The sequence below is a fragment of the Anolis carolinensis genome, chromosome 2 (genome assembly GCF_035594765.1).
Source record: "Anolis carolinensis isolate JA03-04 chromosome 2, rAnoCar3.1.pri, whole genome shotgun sequence".
NCBI lineage: Eukaryota > Metazoa > Chordata > Lepidosauria > Squamata > Dactyloidae > Anolis > Anolis carolinensis.
In genome coordinates this window covers 101,951,519-101,970,876 of record NC_085842.1, presented here as the reverse complement: position 1 = coordinate 101,970,876, position 19,358 = coordinate 101,951,519, and the positions used below count along the sequence as shown (strand labels likewise).

The following is a 19,358-nucleotide window of genomic DNA, read 5'->3' as shown; positions in this document are numbered from 1 at the left end:
ATAGCCAGGTTAGAACAAGGGCTTAACACCCCCAGCCGGAGTTTCTTGCGTGAGCTGAACCCATTTCTGGATAAAGAGGGCATTTTAAGAGTGGGAGGGAGGTTAGCTAAGGCTAAACTCAAAGTGTGTATAAAGAACCCCATCATCATACCCCCTAATAGTCACACTGCATTGCTGCTCGTTCGGCATCACCATGAAAGGATCCATCATCAGGGTAGAACTCTAACTGAGGCAGCCCTTAGAAATGAAGGTCTGTGGGTAGTTAATGCCAAAAGGTTGGTCAACAGTTGTATTTTCAAATGTGTTAAATGCAGGTGCCTTAGGCGAAACTGTCAAAGTCAGTTAATGGCAGAACTACCTCAGGATAGGACTTTGACAGACCCACCCTTTTCCCATGTGGGAATCAATGTGTTTGGTCCTTGGGAAATTGTTACCAGAAAAACCAGGGGTGGTGTTGTAAATAATAAAAGATGGGCGGTTTTGTTTACTTGTTTGTCAAAACGAACCGTCTATATTGAGGATGTAGAGGGAATGGACACTTCATCATTCATAAATGCCTTGAAAAAGTTTATAGCCCTCAGAGGGCCAATTAAGTCAATTTGGTTGGACTGTGGCACCAATTTTGCATGTGCAGACCTTAGCCAACCACTTCTGGAAGAGGTGGAAGGCCGAATACTTAAGCCAGCTTCAAACCAGAAGACTAGCAAACCCCAAAGGACAATGTCAAGGTGGGAAACCTTGTGTTGCTAAAGGACAAAGACTTGCCCCGCTATGCCCGGCCTATGGGCATTATACTAAAGACCTTTCCTTGCCCTGACGGTAAGGTTAGAAAAGTTCAGGTAAAGACTCATAGTAAGGACAAAATGTCTGTCCTAGACAGACCAACCAGCAATCTCGTGTTGCTTGTCCAAAGTGTGTAAGTTTTATACTGTTTTATTGTTGTGTATACAAAGGTGTTTGTATGTTTTTGAGTGGTAAATTCCCACATCCTGGGAATTTAAGCGGGGAGTGTTCCGTCCCCCAGGACGATGGTTTGCCTTACCTATTGGTCGTTTGTTTGTTTTCCCTCCTTTGCATTTTGTTTCAGCCTCTGGCTGCAAAAGCCCAGGAAAAGTGTCTTGGAGTCTGCAAGAGCTGGCTGCAGTTTTCTTTGCAATGATTGGTCAAAGAGTACAACATCTTAGGACCGCCCTTTTTTACCAGGGTCTAGTCTCCATTTTGGAGCCTCATTTTGGCTATAGTCTTCCAACGTGCTGCAGCTGTGCAAAGCTAACTGGGACAAATCATCCTCAAAACCAGGCCAATCTAAGCCTATCCAAATTAGATAAGTATTGAATTATACTGATCTGGAATAGGAAATCTAGTTAGAGGAGTAGGGTTATTCCGTCGCTTCTAGAACTAATCTTTGCTGTAAAGATAGGGAAGGAAAGAGTTTCTCCTTCTAATATAGACAGCGTGATTAGGGTATAGTGGTTTTATAATCACCTTTGCCTTCTGGAACCAGGGATAATTCTGTAACTAAAACCTATAGAAATTTGTTTCATTTTCTGTAACTTTAAGATCTGTGCCAGGTTTACAACCTTGTATGAATAAACATCCTTTTTTTTTTGAAGTTTTCCAGACTCAGTCGTTCAATATTTTTAGGACAGCTTATAGGGATTTGCAGTTCGCCCGGATAAAGGACGGCACGTTTCAGCTTTATAGTTTTTTTATTGTCTGGCGGACGGCACAAGACATTTGTTATTGATCTGACTAGTATAAACAAAATAATGTGTGAATGAATGAATGAGCAAGCAATCTCATATGAGATCAGATTGCTTGTCCAACAAAGGCTATCCTGTCTCACTTTTTCCCTGGCAAATGCTTTCCAGGGTCTTTTCAGGTTTAGAGATGAAAATCCCATCATCTGCAACTTCAACATTTTAACCATAGAGCTAAGAAATTTTGCAATTGAAACATTCACACTTCCTTTGAGATATTGGCTCTCTATGGTCATACTATATTTTGCATATTATTATGAGCACAATATGATACTATTTCTAAAACCTGAAATTACCAAAACAAACAAACAAATAAATATGTTGCTGCTCACCTATGATTGAAAATAGCAGTCACTATTATTTCTCAATATTTTGTTCTTCCTAACTTAAGCATAGGTTTTTTTTATAAATAAAATAATATCCTAGCTACTTTGGTCAGTATTCATATTAGCTTGGGGATTCTTAAAATTGCAGTACAAAAGGAATTTTCCACATTACAGATGGGTGGTATAATGAATAGCTTCATGGCATTAATTTACGTAATATTGCAACAGCAGTGCATAGCTATGCATACATACACAGGTAATGGTATAGGGCACTTACAGACAGCTCCAAAGCCCGTGCTTAAATAAGCCGCTTTGGCATGGGTTCCTGTCCCCACCCACCCCCACCCAGACCCTGTACTTTCTCAGGGGGGTGGCTACATGCCACCCTGAGACAAATTGAGATGGCATGAAGACACCCCAAAACCCCCAAATTTCTCCTGACATGAGAAAATGATGTGCAAGGAGAAGAGGGATTTTCCTCCTCGTCTCTCCCGTTTCCCCAGGTTTCATTTTCTGGTGCCAGGAGGACACAAGGAGAAAGGTTATGGTGGCCAGTGACATTTTTACTAAGTTTTAGGGGTAAATGGGAGGCTGGAAAGGTGGGGATGAGTGCCGTCCTGCACCTTTGGGCTCCAGGAGCCCCAAAAAGGCAGGATGGCAGTGGAAACTCTTGAGTGAGTCCCTGCAGGCCCAAACACCCCATTAGACCCAGGCCTTTTAGGAAGGCCTGGATCTAATAGGGTATCTAATTAATTCAGAGCTAATCAAGGAAACCTTGTTTTTTCCAAATAAATTTTTTACCAGAAGAGTCATTTGGACTCCAATAAAAACTAAGACGGGTCCTGGTTTTTGGGCCTATCTGGATGGGCTCATAGAACCTTTTCCACACCACATAAAACAATATTTTTCTTTAATCACACTAACAACAGAGAAGTATCCCAAATGTATGCATGATAAATCAGAAATGTCATTGAATACAATGAAATTAATGAATATGCAGGACATTTAGGTGCATTTCAGTAAAAGAAAGGAGAGAGCAGATCAAGAATTTCCAAAACTAACAGAGAAAAGTCTCTTTTTTATTTTACTGTTCCTCCCAATAAATGTTGAAATACTGGTTGAAGTATCCCAAAGGTGCTTCTATACACAGAATCCCAGAGAAGGCAGCTGTTGGATGGAATCCCACACATTCAGGAGAGAGTTTGTTCATGAGGCCTACAGCAGAAACTGCCTGTTAAGAAGCTAAATTTGATTGGGCTCACTTGAGTCAGAAGCTGTTTGGAGCACATGAAGCAAATGTACCTGATAAGGGAACTGACATGCTTTCCTTAAACATTAAGTCTTCTCATTCTGTTTCTCAATCCCATACCACCACCTCACCAGAAAAATGATTATCCTCTCCAGTTTGTCAAAACTAAATCAATGAGACAATACAACTGAAGTGCTTGTTGAGGTGCTTCTGAAGAAATCCAGACAAGGGTCTAGTGTGTTGTTTCTACATGGGGATTATACTTACTTTCTGCCAATTCAGAGGACTTATTCGTTGTATCAATATGTTCAGCCTCATTTCCAAGCATCACCTCAACATTTTCATGTTTAAATACTCTCAATATTGTTATTATTTTTATATTTATTATTATATTTATTTATTTATACCCCGCTTTATCTCCCCAAAGGGGAATCAAAGCAACTTGGCATAAAAACATTAATATACAATTTGCACCAATATTAAAACAGAATGAAACACAAACAGCACTAAAACATTCACAAACCTCTGAGGATGCCTTCCATAGATGTGGGCGAAACGTCAGGAGAGAATACTTCTGGAACATGGCCACACAGCCCGAAAGACATACAACAACCCTAAAACATTCACAGTTAAAATCCATCAAGAACATATTCAAAGTTAAAAACCACAGCACCCCCTGGCTTGATCTTTAAAATCTTCTTCTTTAAAACCCTGCTTGAATAGAAAGGTTTTACCCTGTCACTGGAAGGACAGCAGGGAGTGGGCAATTCTGGAGTTGAGGGGCAGCCGCTGAGCAACCGAGCTTGAGATGGACGTGGGACTGAGAGAAGGGCCTCAGGGCCCAGGCAGGTTCGTACAAGGAGATGCAGTCAGCCAAATAGCCTAGACCTGAACTGTCTAGAGCTTTAAAGGTCATATACTTTAGTACATGACCTTTACTTTATGATATGTACTTTAGTACTGGAAAAACTTTAGAATATATTGAATGGTGGAGGAAGGAAGGCGGAAGGGAAAGTGATTAGAAAGTTAGGGACCTTTCTCTGAATGTGCACCCAGCTCAGTGAATCTTTTAGGGCCAGACAGGAAGGCACATCACCTATGGGCCACTTGCATCCCTAAAAGCTATTTATATGGCCTCCAAAGTAATCCCCAGCCCTCTGCTGGAGAACTTCACCTCCAGAAACCTCTAACACCACCACAACTCTGTAAATGCACAGGTTATTTTGGACAAAAAAATCCCTTCCTTTATTTGAAAAAGATGGCATCCAATATGGGTTTTTCAGGGCTGGTGTAACTTGTGGTAGTTCTTGGTATCTGTGGGAAAATATCATTAATCCTTTGACAATGATCATCCCTGTGCTAAATGAAAACATAGCTATCTAATCTCTTTTTAATAGGAATATATTTTCATAACCTGTTAAGATTATGATTCCAATATGGTTAAACATTCATGCAGAGCAGTAAAAACGCAGAAGACTAGGGGTTTATGTGAGCAGAGGTAGAATAGTCATAGAATCATAGAATCATAGAATAGTAGAGTTGGAAGAGACCACATGGGCCATCTAGTCCAACCCCCTGCTAAGAAGCAGGAAATCGCATTCAAAGCACCCCCGACAGATGGCCATCCAGCCTCTGCTTAAAAGCCTCCAAGGAAGGAGCCTCCACCACAGCCCCGGGGAGAGAGTTCCACTGTCGAACAGCTCTCACAGTGAGGAAGTTCTTCCTGATGTTCAGGTGGAATCTCCTTTCCTGTATTTTGAAGCCATTGTTCCGTGTCCTAGTCTGCAGGGCAGCAGAAAACAAGCTTGCTCCCTCTTCCCTATGACTTCCCTTCACATATTTGTACATGGCTATCATGTCTCCTCTCAGCCTTCTCTTCTGCAGGCTAAACATACCCAGCTCTTTAAGCCGCTCCTCATAGGGCTTGTTCTCCAGACCCTTAATCATTTTAGTCGCCCTCCTCTGGACGCTTTCCAGCTTGTTAACATCTCCCTTCAACTGTGGTGCCCAAAATTGGACACAGTATTCCAGGTGTGGTCTGACCAAGGCAGAATAGAGGGGGAGCATAACTTCCCTGGATCTAGACGCTATTCCCCTATTGATGCAGGCCAGAATCCCATTGGCTTTTTTAGCAGCCGCATCACATTGTTGGCTCATGTTTAACTTGTTGTCCACGAGGACTCCAAGGTCTTTTTCGCACACACTGCTGTCAAGCCAGGCGTCCCCCATTCTGTATCTTTGATTTCCATTTTTTCTGCCGAAGTGAAGTATCTTGCATTTGTCCCTGTTGAACTTCATTTTGTTAGTTTTGGCCCATCTCTCTAGTCTGTCAAGATCGTTTTGAATTCTGCTCCTGTCTTCTGGAGTGTTAGCTATCCCTCCCAGTTTTGTGTAAAAAGTAAATAAACAATAAGACAAAATATCCAGCCTCCCTTTCCCTTTAAAAGGTCATGCGCATAAAATAAGCATCAGAGACATCAAATAAAATAGCAAAAATATGTTTACTCACAATCTTGTATGATGATGGTCATACAGGCAAAAACATCTTAGTTCCAAAGAAAAACAGTTCAGGAAACTACATATCTCTTAACATACAGGAACATCAGCATGGCATGGTCAGGAGCGAAGAGGAAGAGACAGGAAGAGGCATCTGTACATCACTTCCTGTGTGTCCCCAGAAAGGATACACCCATTTCCCATTTCATATGCAAAACCCTCTTAATGGTGTCATCAACTCTGGAATGCAGCTCTGTTCAGGTTACTAAGCAACAGACATAACTAACTACATAAACCATCCCACATTGAAAATGCATGCATGATTGCTTAGATAACCCAACACTTTTCTGCCATAGCACAGAACTCCTAAGAATTTTGTAAGCATCAGAAAGCAAATGTATTATCTATTATCTATCCTCAGAATCCTATTAATCTTATACATAGCCGTCTGTCTGAGGTTCTCAAAAATACTCATTTTATTTTCTTCCTTATCCTGTATCCTATTTTACATTGTTTCCCCTCTTTCTTTCTTTCTTTCTTTCTTTCTTTCTTTCTTTCTTTCTTTCTTTCTTTCTTTCTTTCTTTCTTTCTTTCTCTCTCCCTCCCTCCCTCCCTCCCTCCCTCCCTCCCTCCCTCCCTCCCTCCCTTCTCCCCCTGGGAACAGTTTACTAATCTTACTATACTTATTATAGATAATAGAATACCTGGTTAAATCAAGGGAAACGTTTACATGATTGATCATACTGAAGTATAAATATTTAATAGTATTTCTGTACCTTCATATTACGTAAGGATAAGTTCATGGGTGAGAATGGGGAGATGGCGGGATTAGGGAAAAATACTTGTATTTTGATTGTGGAATATCAAGATTGTTTATCTGTGTGTGTGTGTGTGTGTATTCCACAATAAAAAAGGAAGAAAAAGAAAGAAAGCAAATATATACTCTCACATACTTAGAAAAAGTGTACTAGTTTTAGCAGATGAAATACAGATTAATGGTTTTTCTATAATTACTTGGTTGCTTAACAACAATCTGATTTCTTTTTGCTTCAACCTGTTTTGTTTATTTCCTCTTAAACATCTTTCCAAAGTATTCCAGTGTCAGGATACATCCAGATCTTGAAACATTGCAAACCAGCAGTATGTCCACACTCTGTTTCCAGAGGTAAAGTTACTCAAAATATATCGGCTTCAGATTTGTTGGCAAATTGCTTTTCCCACCAGGGCAAACTTGACAATCCATTTGAACAAGCTCAAGTGCTAGATAAATTATTAATGGCCGTGTTATCTTTAAAAGGTCAACACCATTCGCGTAAGGAAAGATCTGAGAATTCTGGATTAGCATACTGCTCTCAGGAGACAGGAGAGCCTTTAAAATGCTGTTATCTGTTCTTTCTCTATAGATTGTTGGGTAGCATTCAAGGTGCTGGAACTTGATATATCCACCAAGCAATTCCCATTCAATGAGTAGCATAAAGGCAGGTACAACAAGGCACAGATACACACACAAATACACATACTGTATATATACACACACACTGTTTTCAAAAACATTTTCATGTTAGTTTGCTTCATCATAAAAAGATACAAATGATTCCTGTACCACCTTTGAGACTAGCTAAGAGCTAGAAATTTATAGCATAAGCTTTTGCAGACAAAAGGCTCATCAAGTAAGGAAGGACATATCTGAAAGTATCAAGACTTTTCAGTTCTTTTTCTTTTGATTTTACCTGTACATTCCCAGATTTGTATTTCTTTGATGAAATACAGGGGGGCTTGGTATCTGCTGTGGTTTGGTTCTAGGATCCCCCATGGATACTAACTTCTGTGAGTGTTCAAGTCCTACTACGTAGAGGCAGCCATATTGCCTTTAAAACACCAGTTCTTGTCTGATCTTGGAAGTTAAAAAGGTCCTTGTTAGGACTTGGATGGGGAAATATCAGGTGCTATAAGCTAAATTTCAGAGGAGGGAACTGGCAAAACCACTCTGAGTATTTCTTATCTTAAAGAAAACCCTATGAAATGCATGGGGTTGTCATAAGTTGACAGGCAATTGAGGGCACACACTCATATATGTTCAAGACCATTCTTGTAATTCAACAAAACAGCATTAACATCAGGGATAAAATGCAGATCTTGCTGGTTAAATGTTTGGGCATATATTGATCCAGAGCTTGCTTTGGAAGGTGGGAATCGTAGCCCGATATGTCTGGAAGGCACTGGGAAGTCTAATCTTGGCAATTCACATCAAGTAGTCTTCAGTTTTCAATTTATGGTGACTCTACGGATGAATGACATCTAAAGAAAACAGCCATGCTAAGATCTTGCAAACTCAAGGCTGTGGCCTCCTTGATTGAGTCTATTCACCTGTAAAAAGTCTTCCTTTTCTTTTTTACTGTCTTCAGTTTTACCAACTGTAATTGTCTTCTTTAATTAGTCTTATCGCCGTATTATGTGACCAAAGTAGGGTCATTTACATCAAGTAATTTGGATTGTTAGGAAGAGATGAGGCCTAATTTGACTCACACCTATATATTTGCTGTTTTGGTAGTCCATGGTATTCACATAACTTTCCTCCAGTACCATATTTCAAATGAGCTGATTTTCTTTTCTCATTGTCCAGCTTCTATAACCATTTATAGACATTGGAAATATTGGCATAGCAGAGCCGAACTGTGGCATTTATAGATATATCTTTGCATTTGAGGATCTTATCTAGTTTTGTCGTAACACCTAAAATGGGCATGGGCAAAGTTTCTGGGAGTTGAAATCCAAAACACCTGGAGGGCCGAAGTTTGCCCATGCCTGACATAAAACAATAAGATGTCCTGCAAGGCAAGTAAGCAAATTTTCAGTTTTCCCAGTATAATGTCACTCTTGTACAAAAGTCACATTTTAAAATCAGCTAAGCAGAGGACAAGTGTATTTCCAAAACAATTATGCATCCAGAAGCTTTCATTGTATCACAATGGATTAAACTCACAGGTGATTTTTGAAGATTGTGTAGACTGACATAGATTGTAGTATATCACGTATTGAGAGCAAAAGGCTAGTCTTGTGGAATAATCCAAACCAGGTGCAAATGACAGCACAGTATTTTGATTTGCCAAATGATTTTCACACAAAGTGACAAGAGACACTGCAGCAAACAGGAGACCCATTCTAGGCATTTTTCTTCTTAAAAGTCATCACAAAGACCAGACATGATCCCGATCAGTGGGATTTCAGCTCTGAGAAGAAATAATTAAAACCAATCCTTTTAAAGCTCAGCACTCCAACAGCTAACTTACTTCAATTGAATTTTTAATGGGCTTAAATATTAGGCAGCCTGGACAGAGAGCGAGATATATATGGCTAGATTATGCCCAGTATGACTAAACTCAAATTTTGAGTGCTTGAGCAGGTTTTAGCTTAGTGGCTTTGCTCAATGAGCATCATAGGGTAGCCACTGCATTTTAAACTGGCAGTCAAGCCTGCATGAAAATGGGTGGTTGCATATTTTTCCCTTTTACCTCTGCCTCTATTTCCCCCTCAATTTTCTGGTTTCTTCTGTGTTTTCTCTTCATGAGAAGTATCTGCTGTCTGATAAAGTCTGTTAAATATTTGAAATGATATCAGAGACTAGAAAGCAACGGATTCAAACAATAAGATAAGATAATTCATCTAAACCAGTGGTTCTCAACCTGTTGGGTCCCAGGTGTTTTGGCCTACAACTCCCAGAAATCTTAGCCAGTTTACCAGCTATTAGGATTTTTTGGAGTTGAAGGCCAAAACATCTGGGGTCCCACAGGTTGAGAAGCATTGATATAAACAATAGGACTTTGTGACAGTAAGAACTGTTTGGTAGTGAAATATGCTGCTGTGGAATGTAATGGAGTCACCTTCTCTGGAGGGTTTTAAACAGAGGCTGGATGTCCATCTATCTGGAGTGCTTTGATTATCTTTTCTTGCATGGCATGGATTGGGCTAGATGGCCCTTGTGCTCTCTTCCAACTCTGTAATTTTTGACTTCATTAGAAAATCACTTAATAAAGTAGTCCTGTTAGTGTTCAGAAAAATTCACAGAAAGCAAGCACATCGTAGAAGTCTTTTCTCAAGATGTGGAATTGTAAAGGGAAAGTGTTGTTTTCATCCAGTGTACATGACAACACGACCAAGAACTGAAGAAAAGCATCTCAGTGGATGCTACTGCTTGGTCTTATAGCAACGTAACCCTGCAGCATTCTTGTGGACTGGCAAACATCCAAGCATGTTCCAACACTTCTCAAATTAGCAGCAGGTATTCACATACATCTTGGGTTGGCATTACTTTGAATGGCAACAGGAAATATATTAGATAGGTGAAAATACTTGAACTCTAGCATAGCCTAAGAGTGTATATAAAGCAGAACAGTGCTTGAAAAACTGCCAGAATTCATGCCTCTGAGAACACGCAGTGAGCAATAAGAACTTCCTGAAGAAAAAGGTGTTCGTGAAACAATTAGACAAAACTAGCAAGAAACCTATGGGCCCTACCAGACAGGCCCTATATCCCAGGATCTGATTCCAGATTTTCTGCTTTAAACTGAATTATATAAGTCACTGCCAGAAAATCTGGGATAACAGAAACCCTGGGATCAGATCCTGGGATATAGGGCCTCTCTGGAAGGGCCCTAGATCTCTGAACTTTGGTTGAGGTTTCCATAGCCTCCAGCTGTCCTGATTGGATGTGCACAATGCCTATTTATCTTCTGTCATCTCACCTTTTCAGCTGATTTTAAAATGTCCCGGTTTCTCTCTCCTCCTACTACTTTTTGGTCTTGTCCTCAGCTTTCCCCAACCACTGCAAACTTAGGGCCCTTCGACACAGCCATATAACCCAGAATATCAAGGCAAAAAATCCCACAGTATGCGCTTTGAACTAGATTATCTGAGTCCACACTGCTATGCAGATAATATGGTGTTTTATTCAGCTGTGTAGAAGGGGCCTAAGTTAAAATGCAAAACTAATTTGCACTCAATTAACTCAGGGGAAGTGGAAATCTTGTCCTTCCCAGTAGACCCCGTCAAAAGGAGAATGCATCAGCCTTTTCTAACTTGAGTGTTCTTCCATATTAATAACTTTTGCCAACATAACTACCCTCGAATGTTGCTTGGCCACATGTGTCCCAGTTTTCATCTATGTAATGTTAGAGGATATGAATTTCTACCATGCAGTTACTGCTTGTGATCATGGGTATGAAGATGCTATCTTGGGGAATTCAAACTCACGTTGGTCTCTAGGCTCACCATTCTTGTTTTAATAGATATCCGACCCCACCGCACCATGCTGAATCTTCATATTACTGACCTGCATAAAAAACTTAGTTATCTCTGCAGTCTCTATGAAACTGAAATGGAGAAACAAACGTTTGGGTTAGGTAACCCAACTGAGTAGCAAAGAAGAGAGTGAATAACAAGTCAAAGAATGTGTAGTAAAGTGGGCTCAAAATGCTGGATATAATAAGTACCTGAACTTTTTGAACAATCCAATGTTCTTTGACTAAGAAAGGAACAGTTACTTTCACATAAGTTATCAATAGCCTGGATGTCTGTTGCTAATGGAGTTGAAATTTTATTACCCATCTTTTCCCACCTTAATCCCGACATGCATTAATATCCCTCCAGACCATCTTTAATGACAACTGAAACCACATCTGAGACAAAATGTTGGCTTCTGACCCTAACATTGTCACTTTTCTTTTCCTGTATGATTTTTAACATCTTTGCCTGATAAAGAAGCCAGTAAAGTTTCAAATGCTTGTATGATATATTTTGTATGTTATGGCTGGCCAATAAATGTATCGCTTTTATGTGGATTTGGGGATTTTGTTGATTTCAAATGTAATTATACAATGTAGGTAGAGAGAGAAACCAAGGCAGTCAAAAAGAAGAAGAGGGGACAAAGGACAGCCTCAAATATCCATACTCTAGGTCAGCTGTGCATTTTTTTTACCCTGTGAAAAGTTTGAGATGGTTTGAATAGTTGCTTTTTTCTTGCCATGGTTTCATTCATGCAATGTCAAAAGTTCACTGTGTAATTATGATGCCAAGAGGTGAACAATAGTTGAAATGCCTTGGCCCAGACTATCTTGCCACAAGATCTGAGTGAATCCTGTGGACTTCAGGGATTGTCCAGGAAGGCAGTTGGATCTTTGGAGTGAAACCCTCATTCTTCTAAGCATTCAGCCATAACAAATTATTCAAGAGGCCAACATCAGGCAAGAGCACCCTTAAACAAGCAGCTGCAACTCACATTTGACATCCGTGGGTCATGTTCAGTAGTGGCAAATGTTGGTGTAAGTTACTGATGATTTGTGCACCAGCTGGAAACATGTAATTTAGCCCGTCAGGGTAATTTAGGAAGTCTTAGACTGAGGTTGTTTGAACAGCATTGGGGGGGGGGGGGGGTGAAGAAGAATGTAGGAGAACGGGTGCTTCAGTCAGCTGGAATCAATGGTAAGGTGCCATATAGGAAAATAGCCATTATGAACATGGGTAGCTGTATGTCAGGTACAGAATACCTGTATTAGGAGTTTTTAAAGTCTAATTCATACTTTTGGAATGTGTTCTTAGAAAGTTTCAAGGGGGGGGGGGGGGTGTTAAATGCTGACGTGATATGACTTACACCTAAAGGAAAGCCATGCCATCTGTCCTGTTACTTCTAATCCTCTGGGGGTGGGCTACACTTCCTCAGGAGAGAATGAAAGGGGTCTACATCTAGGCTCAGAGGTAATTTTCTTTATTCCTTCTTCCTAGTCCAAAATGGCCAAGGGTGGTACTGAATTGCTTTAAGCGATGGGTGTATAAGACTCACAACAATAGAACCAGAGTTTAGGAATGTAACCTTTTCCAATTACGACTCCCAGAATCTCCCAGCCAAATACTGGAGAACAAATATTTATTGACTATACTTGCTTTTCCTTCATCCATTCTAAACTTCTCTTACATTATGTTTTCCGAATGGGTTGTCTTACAACTCCCAGATCTTCCCAGCTTCCTGGGAGCTTCTGAAAGGTCATAGTATAATACTGCTATAAAACACCAGGTTACGGAGTCTTAATCTAGTGCACAATGCAGTTGGCTGGCTTTGACACATCCTGGAGGACAGCATCTCAGAGATTTGTTGTGATGAAGAATTCTAAGTTGTTTTGACTTTGGGGCTATTATGTGCTTACATTGCATGTGCCTTCAAGTCACCTGTTGACTTATGCCAAGCCCATGAATTTCACAGAGTTTTCTTAGGAAATGAATGCTCGGACATAAGATTACAATAGGGGGAATATGATCATTTGTGAATACACACACCATGCCTTTGTGTATGAGGGCATATCCTTTGAATATACATTACCAAGGACCAGGAACTGGGAAAGCATCAGTGATTCTCTTCAACAGTGATTCTCAACCTAGGGTCCCCAGATGTTTTTGGCCTTCAACTCTCAGAAATCCTAACAGCTGGTAAACTGGATGGGATTTCTGGGAGTTGTAGACCACTGCTCTAAAGGATGAGAGCAACAACCACAAAGCCCAAAGTACCCTAATGAGAATTGAGCATCTTCAGTTACCAGATTGCTGAATGTCTAGGAGAAAGTTGAAAAACTGAAGACAAGGAGAATGGACACCTAGGAAAAGGTGTGTGTGCCACTTTGAACTGGAACACTGTGTTGCAATGTTTTGTTGTTGGTATTAATCTCAGGGGTTCTTCTTCATTCCAAACCTTCATTCCAAACCCTCTCAGCCCAGTAGTAGCAAATTTCTATATGGAATACTTTGAAAAACAGGCCCTAGAAACAGCACCAAAAAAGCCAACTGTTTGGTTCAGATACGTAGATGACACCTTCACAATTTGGAGCCATGGAGAGGAAGAACTCAGCAAGTTCCTGGACCATCTTAACAGCATCCACCCAAACATCCAATTCACCATGGAAAAAGAAAAGGAAGGAAAACTGCCATTTCTAGATGTTCTGGTCATCCGCAAACCCAATCAACAATTGGGCCACACAGTTTACAGAAAACCTACACACACAGATAGATACCTTCATAAAAACTCCAACCATCACCCAAGTCAAAAAAGGAGCACAATCAAAGCCCTGACAGACCGTGCACAAAGAATCTGCGAACCTCACCTCCTCCAAGGTGAACTCAACCACCTAAACTGGGCTCTACAGGCCAATGGATACTCCACCACAGACATCAGAAGAGCTGCAAGGCCAAGAACAAGCCATGAGAGTCAAGACAAAGATCCACCCAGAGGAAAGGTGTTCTTACCATACATCAAGGGAACTACTGACCGCATAGGGAAGCTGATGAAGAAGCACAACCTACAAACTATCTACAGACCCACGAAGAAAATCCAACAAATGCTACGCTCAGCGAAGGACAAGAGGGATCCTCTCTCTTCTGCAGGAGTCTACCGGATACCATGCAGCTGTGGACAAGTCTACATAGGGACCACCAAACGCAGCGCCCAAACAAGAGTCAAAGAACATGAAAGGCACTGCAGACTAATTCAACCAGAGAAATCAGCCATAGCAGAGCATTTGATGAACCAGCCTGGACACAGAATACTATTTGAGAACACAAAAATGCTGGACCATTCTAACAACTATCATGTCAGACTACACAGAGAAGCCATTGAAATCCACAAGCATGTGGACAACTTCAACAGAAAGGAAGAAACCATGAAAATGAACAAAATCTGGCTACCAGTATTACAAAACTCCAAAATCAAAACAGTAGATGGGAACCAACACAATGAGGACTTGACTGAACAAAGGATGCCCCCAGGCAAGGGACAAAACATTTCCAGTGCCAATTAGGGTGATTAACTGAAACATTAATGCTGGCTCCCAGTGACAAAGAACTCTTGCCACACCTTGGACTCTACACAGATATATATTCTTTCCTTTCCTGACTTAGTTTATCCATACCTCACAACCTCTGAGGATGCCTGCCATAGATGTGGGCGAAACATCAGGAGAGAATGCTTCTGGAACATGGCCACACAGCCCGAAAGACATACAACAACCCTGTGATTCTGGCCATGAAAGCCTTCGACAACACATTGAACATCTCTACGGGGAGAAATTGTTCCAAGACACACGGAGATTGGAAAAACTAAGGACCAGGAAAGCACATCTACTGTGCTCCCTGACCTTCCTTCTACGCTGCAGAGACACAGATACCATCCCACAATTTCTTGCAGCCAAAAAGACCTTCAAAACACCACAAGCTCATCGCATTTACAACCGCCTGGAACGCAACCTCTTGAGAGAGAGAATCCACACCATCCGTAAAGAACTCGCAAACACAGACAAAGAACTGCTGCACCTCCACATCAACATCAGCCAAAAGATGAATACCCAGGACTGGGATAAAATAGACAGCCTTACCTACAAGAAAATGGAGAAAGACATGGTTCTCCACACCAAGAGACAAAAACAAAAATTTGACAAATGCCGTAAGCAACAGCCAAAGCCAGAACTGGATAAATCATGGACCATCATCAACCTGACAGACAGACAACTCACTGAAGACCAAGTATCCATTCTAGAAAAAGGAGGAAATTTTGCAGTCACCACCACCAGGATCCCAGTAGAAAACATCATTGCCAATGTTGAATCAGCAATTTACCAGCTCCCTGAGGAAGAAGCAGAGGAGGTAAAAATGGAAACAGCAAGGATCCTGAGAAATGCAAAACTCCCCCCCAGCAACATAACGAGAAAAGAAAGACAGGCCATCAAAGATCTCAACTCAGATCCTGAAATCATCATTCTTCCAGCTGACAAGGGGAATGCCACAGTAATCATGGAAACAAAACAATACAAAGAAAAAATCAGACAACTTCTAGATCCCACAATTTACAAGAAACTGAAACAAGACCCCACTAACAAAATCACCAGAAAAACGAACACTCTAATCAAGAACTCCTCCATTAACTTTGACATACGCCAACAGCTGTGCAAATCAGAAGCCCTCCCACCCAGGCTTTACGGACTCCCCAAAATCCACAAGGACTCCATCCCACTCAGACCCATTGTAAGTGCCATTGGATCGCCGACTTACAACCTGGCAAAATTTCTGGCTACACAGCTACAAACCCACATTGGGCTCACTGCACATTATATCAAGGACTCTACACACTTTATAGAAAAGATCAGCAACCTCAATCTAAGCACCAAGGACATCCTGATCAGCTTTGATGTGGTGTCCCTTTTTACCAAAGTCCCAGTAGCTGACACCCTCACACTAATCAAACAAAACTTCCCAGAAGACATCACAGCCCTGTTTCACCATTGCCTCACCACTAGCTACTTTCAGTGGGACACTGGATTCTATGAACAGAAGGATGGAGTGGCCATGGGGAGCCCTCTCAGCCCAGTAGTAGCAAATTTCTATATGGAATACTTTGAAAAACAGGCCCTAGAAACAGCACCAAAAAAGCCAACTGTTTGGTTCAGATACGTAGATGACACCTTCACAATTTGGAGCCATGGAGAGGAAGAACTCAGCAAGTTCCTGGACCATCTTAACAGCATCCACCCAAACATCCAATTCACCATGGAAAAAGAAAAGGAAGGAAAACTGCCATTTCTAGATGTTCTGGTCATCCGCAAACCCAATCAACAATTGGGCCACACAGTTTACAGAAAACCTACACATACAGATAGATACCTTCATAAAAACTCCAACCATCACCCAAGTCAAAAAAGGAGCACAATCAAAGCCCTGACAGACCGTGCACAAAGAATCTGCGAACCTCACCTCCTCCAAGGTGAACTCAACCACCTAAACTGGGCTCTACAGGCCAATGGATACTCCACCACAGACATCAGAAGAGCTGCAAGGCCAAGAACAAGCCATGAGAGTCAAGACAAAGATCCACCCAGAGGAAAGGTGTTCTTACCATACATCAAGGGAACTACTGACCGCATAGGGAAGCTGATGAAGAAGCACAACCTACAAACTATCTACAGACCCACGAAGAAAATCCAACAAATGCTACGGTCAGCGAAGGACAAGAGGGATCCTCTCTCTTCTGCAGGAGTCTACCGGATACCATGCAGCTGTGGACAAGTCTACATAGGGACCACCAAACGCAGCGCCCAAACAAGAGTCAAAGAACATGAAAGGCACTGCAGACTAATTCAACCAGAGAAATCAGCCATAGCAGAGCATTTGATGAACCAGCCTGGACACAGAATACTATTTGAGAACACAAAAATGCTGGACCATTCTAACAACTATCATGTCAGACTACACAGAGAAGCCATTGAAATCCACAAGCATGTGGACAACTTCAACAGAAAGGAAGAAACCATGAAAATGAACAAAATCTGGCTACCAGTATTACAAAACTCCAAAATCAAAACAGTAGATGGGAACCAACACAATGAGGACTTGACTGAACAAAGGATGCCCCCAGGCAAGGGACAAAACATTTCCAGTGCCAATTAGGGTGATTAACTGAAACATTAATGCTGGCTCCCAGTGACAAAGAACTCTTGCCACACCTTGGACTCTACACAGATATATATTCTTTCCTTTCCTGACTTAGTTTATCCATACCTCACAACCTCTGAGGATGCCTGCCATAGATGTGGGCGAAACGTCAGGAGAGAATGCTTCTGGAACATGGCCACACAGCCCGAAAGACATACAACAACCCTGTGATTCTGGCCATGAAAGCCTTCGACAACACATTAAACCTTTCATTCCTGGGCTACAGGGGGCAGCACATCTTCTGAATTCTCTCCCAGACCCTTTTGACTTGTTTGACCATCCAGTCTTGGCTGAGAAAGGTTAGGGAATTCTGGGGTTGGGAGACAGAAAAATCAAAATATTCCATAGTGTAGGTGCACTGAAATTTCATTCTCTAGACTTCATTTAAGAGTAATGAAACTGAAAGAAATGCAAAAGTAAAACCCAAATAGATCAAGAAAGCAATTGTCCGACTATTCTTGGCAATACTTGTGATGAAATATCAGTGGCCAACTGTGCTTAATGAGGACTTTGCTTTTAATTGGGGACTAAGCAAATAATTAGTAAATATCATCTGTTTCTCAACCATTGCACTTGACTCTAATATAATGCAATGCACTATAAATGTTATCGAGTATTATTTTGCTCAAGTTGCTTCCAGATAGATGCCTGGCATTGTACAAGTATTCTGCCTTTTTTGTTTTTGACTAGATTTGTAGAAAGAAAAAAGATAAGAAAAGTAATGGGAAAATGCAAGAGGGTTACAACTGGAGGATAGGGACATCTAAACCCAACTCTCCATAAAATTCCATGAGTGAGGCAGGATAATTGCAAAATAAATCCTTGCCTGGAAGCATCCAGGGCATCATTACAAAGTAACAAATGCCAATGGAAAGAAGGAAATGAGAAAGAGCAATTCAATATTTCTCCCATTCAACAAAAACAGTGAATCAGAAATATCAGATTATCTCTTTGCATTAACCTTGCAGAGAACTTAAGGTGGTAGTTTTAACTACATATACAGGTTAAGCAACCATCATCTGAAATTCCAAAATCCAAAATTTTCTCATGGGTGGCTGTGATAGTATCACCGTTGTTTTCAATTGTTCAATATACACCAACTTTGTTTCATGCACAAAATTATTTAACATATTGTGTATAAAATTATCTTTTGGTTATGTGTATACGTTATTGATAAAGCATAAAGGAATTTTTGTTTAGATTTTGGTCCCATCACCAAGATGTCTTATGTATATGTAAGCATCCAATTTTTTTTGAAAAAATCCATAATATATAATATTTTTGGTCCTAAGTATTTCAGATAAAGGATACTCAACCTGTATATATGTTTATTTAATTCCTTGTGCACAATCCAGGGCTGTTGTGTCATTCTGGCTTGAGAAATTCTAAAAGAAACATCTGTTTCAATAAGTTCATAAAATTGTGCAGACCTTGGGAGTATGACGTTGTCATCAACTCCGGATAACCTCATCCTTACTGGTCAATGCCTCCCTGTGTGGTTGATGCATTGCATGTGAATGCTGGCCTATTGAAATATGTACATCAGTCGTAACCTAACCACAGTGGAAAAGTTTGTTGAATAAGAAAAGTACATTCAATAGCAGCTCATTTCATTGCCTTGTGTGGAAAAATGATTCCCTCTGCTACTGATTTTCCAGGGAAAGTAGTGAGATCCAGACCCTGCACAAGAGTGTAGTAACCACAACACAATTTCTGTGCAAAAATCGCATTGTAAGAAACTGCAGTTTTTGAGAATTGCAAACATCTCTGAAACATTTTCGAAGCCCTTAAAAAGCGTTTTACTGAGGAACCTGTCCTACAGCACCCTGATATGTCTAAGGCCTTTGTATTACATTGCGATGCGTCAGACCGGGCATATGGGGCAGTTCTGCTGCAGAAAGACGAGGGGGGGAACCTGAAGCCATGTGGCTATCTGTCAAAAAAGTTTAGCGATACAGAAAAAAACTGGCCGATTTGGGAGAGAGAAGCCTTAGCGATTCTAAAAGC

At 40.9% G+C, this 19,358-nt stretch overlaps 1 long non-coding RNA gene across 1 annotated transcript; it reads right to left on the bottom strand.

Annotated features, from left to right (window-relative positions):
• Positions 1–12,733: 12,733 nt before the first annotated feature.
• LOC134296156 (uncharacterized) lies at positions 12,734–17,805 on the bottom strand. Its single transcript, XR_010002733.1, has 2 exons — positions 17,558–17,805; positions 12,734–13,566 (listed from the first exon to the last, which is right to left on the bottom strand). It is a non-coding gene; the product is annotated as an uncharacterized LOC134296156 (long non-coding RNA).
• Between the last annotated feature and the right edge of the window lie 1,553 nt (positions 17,806–19,358).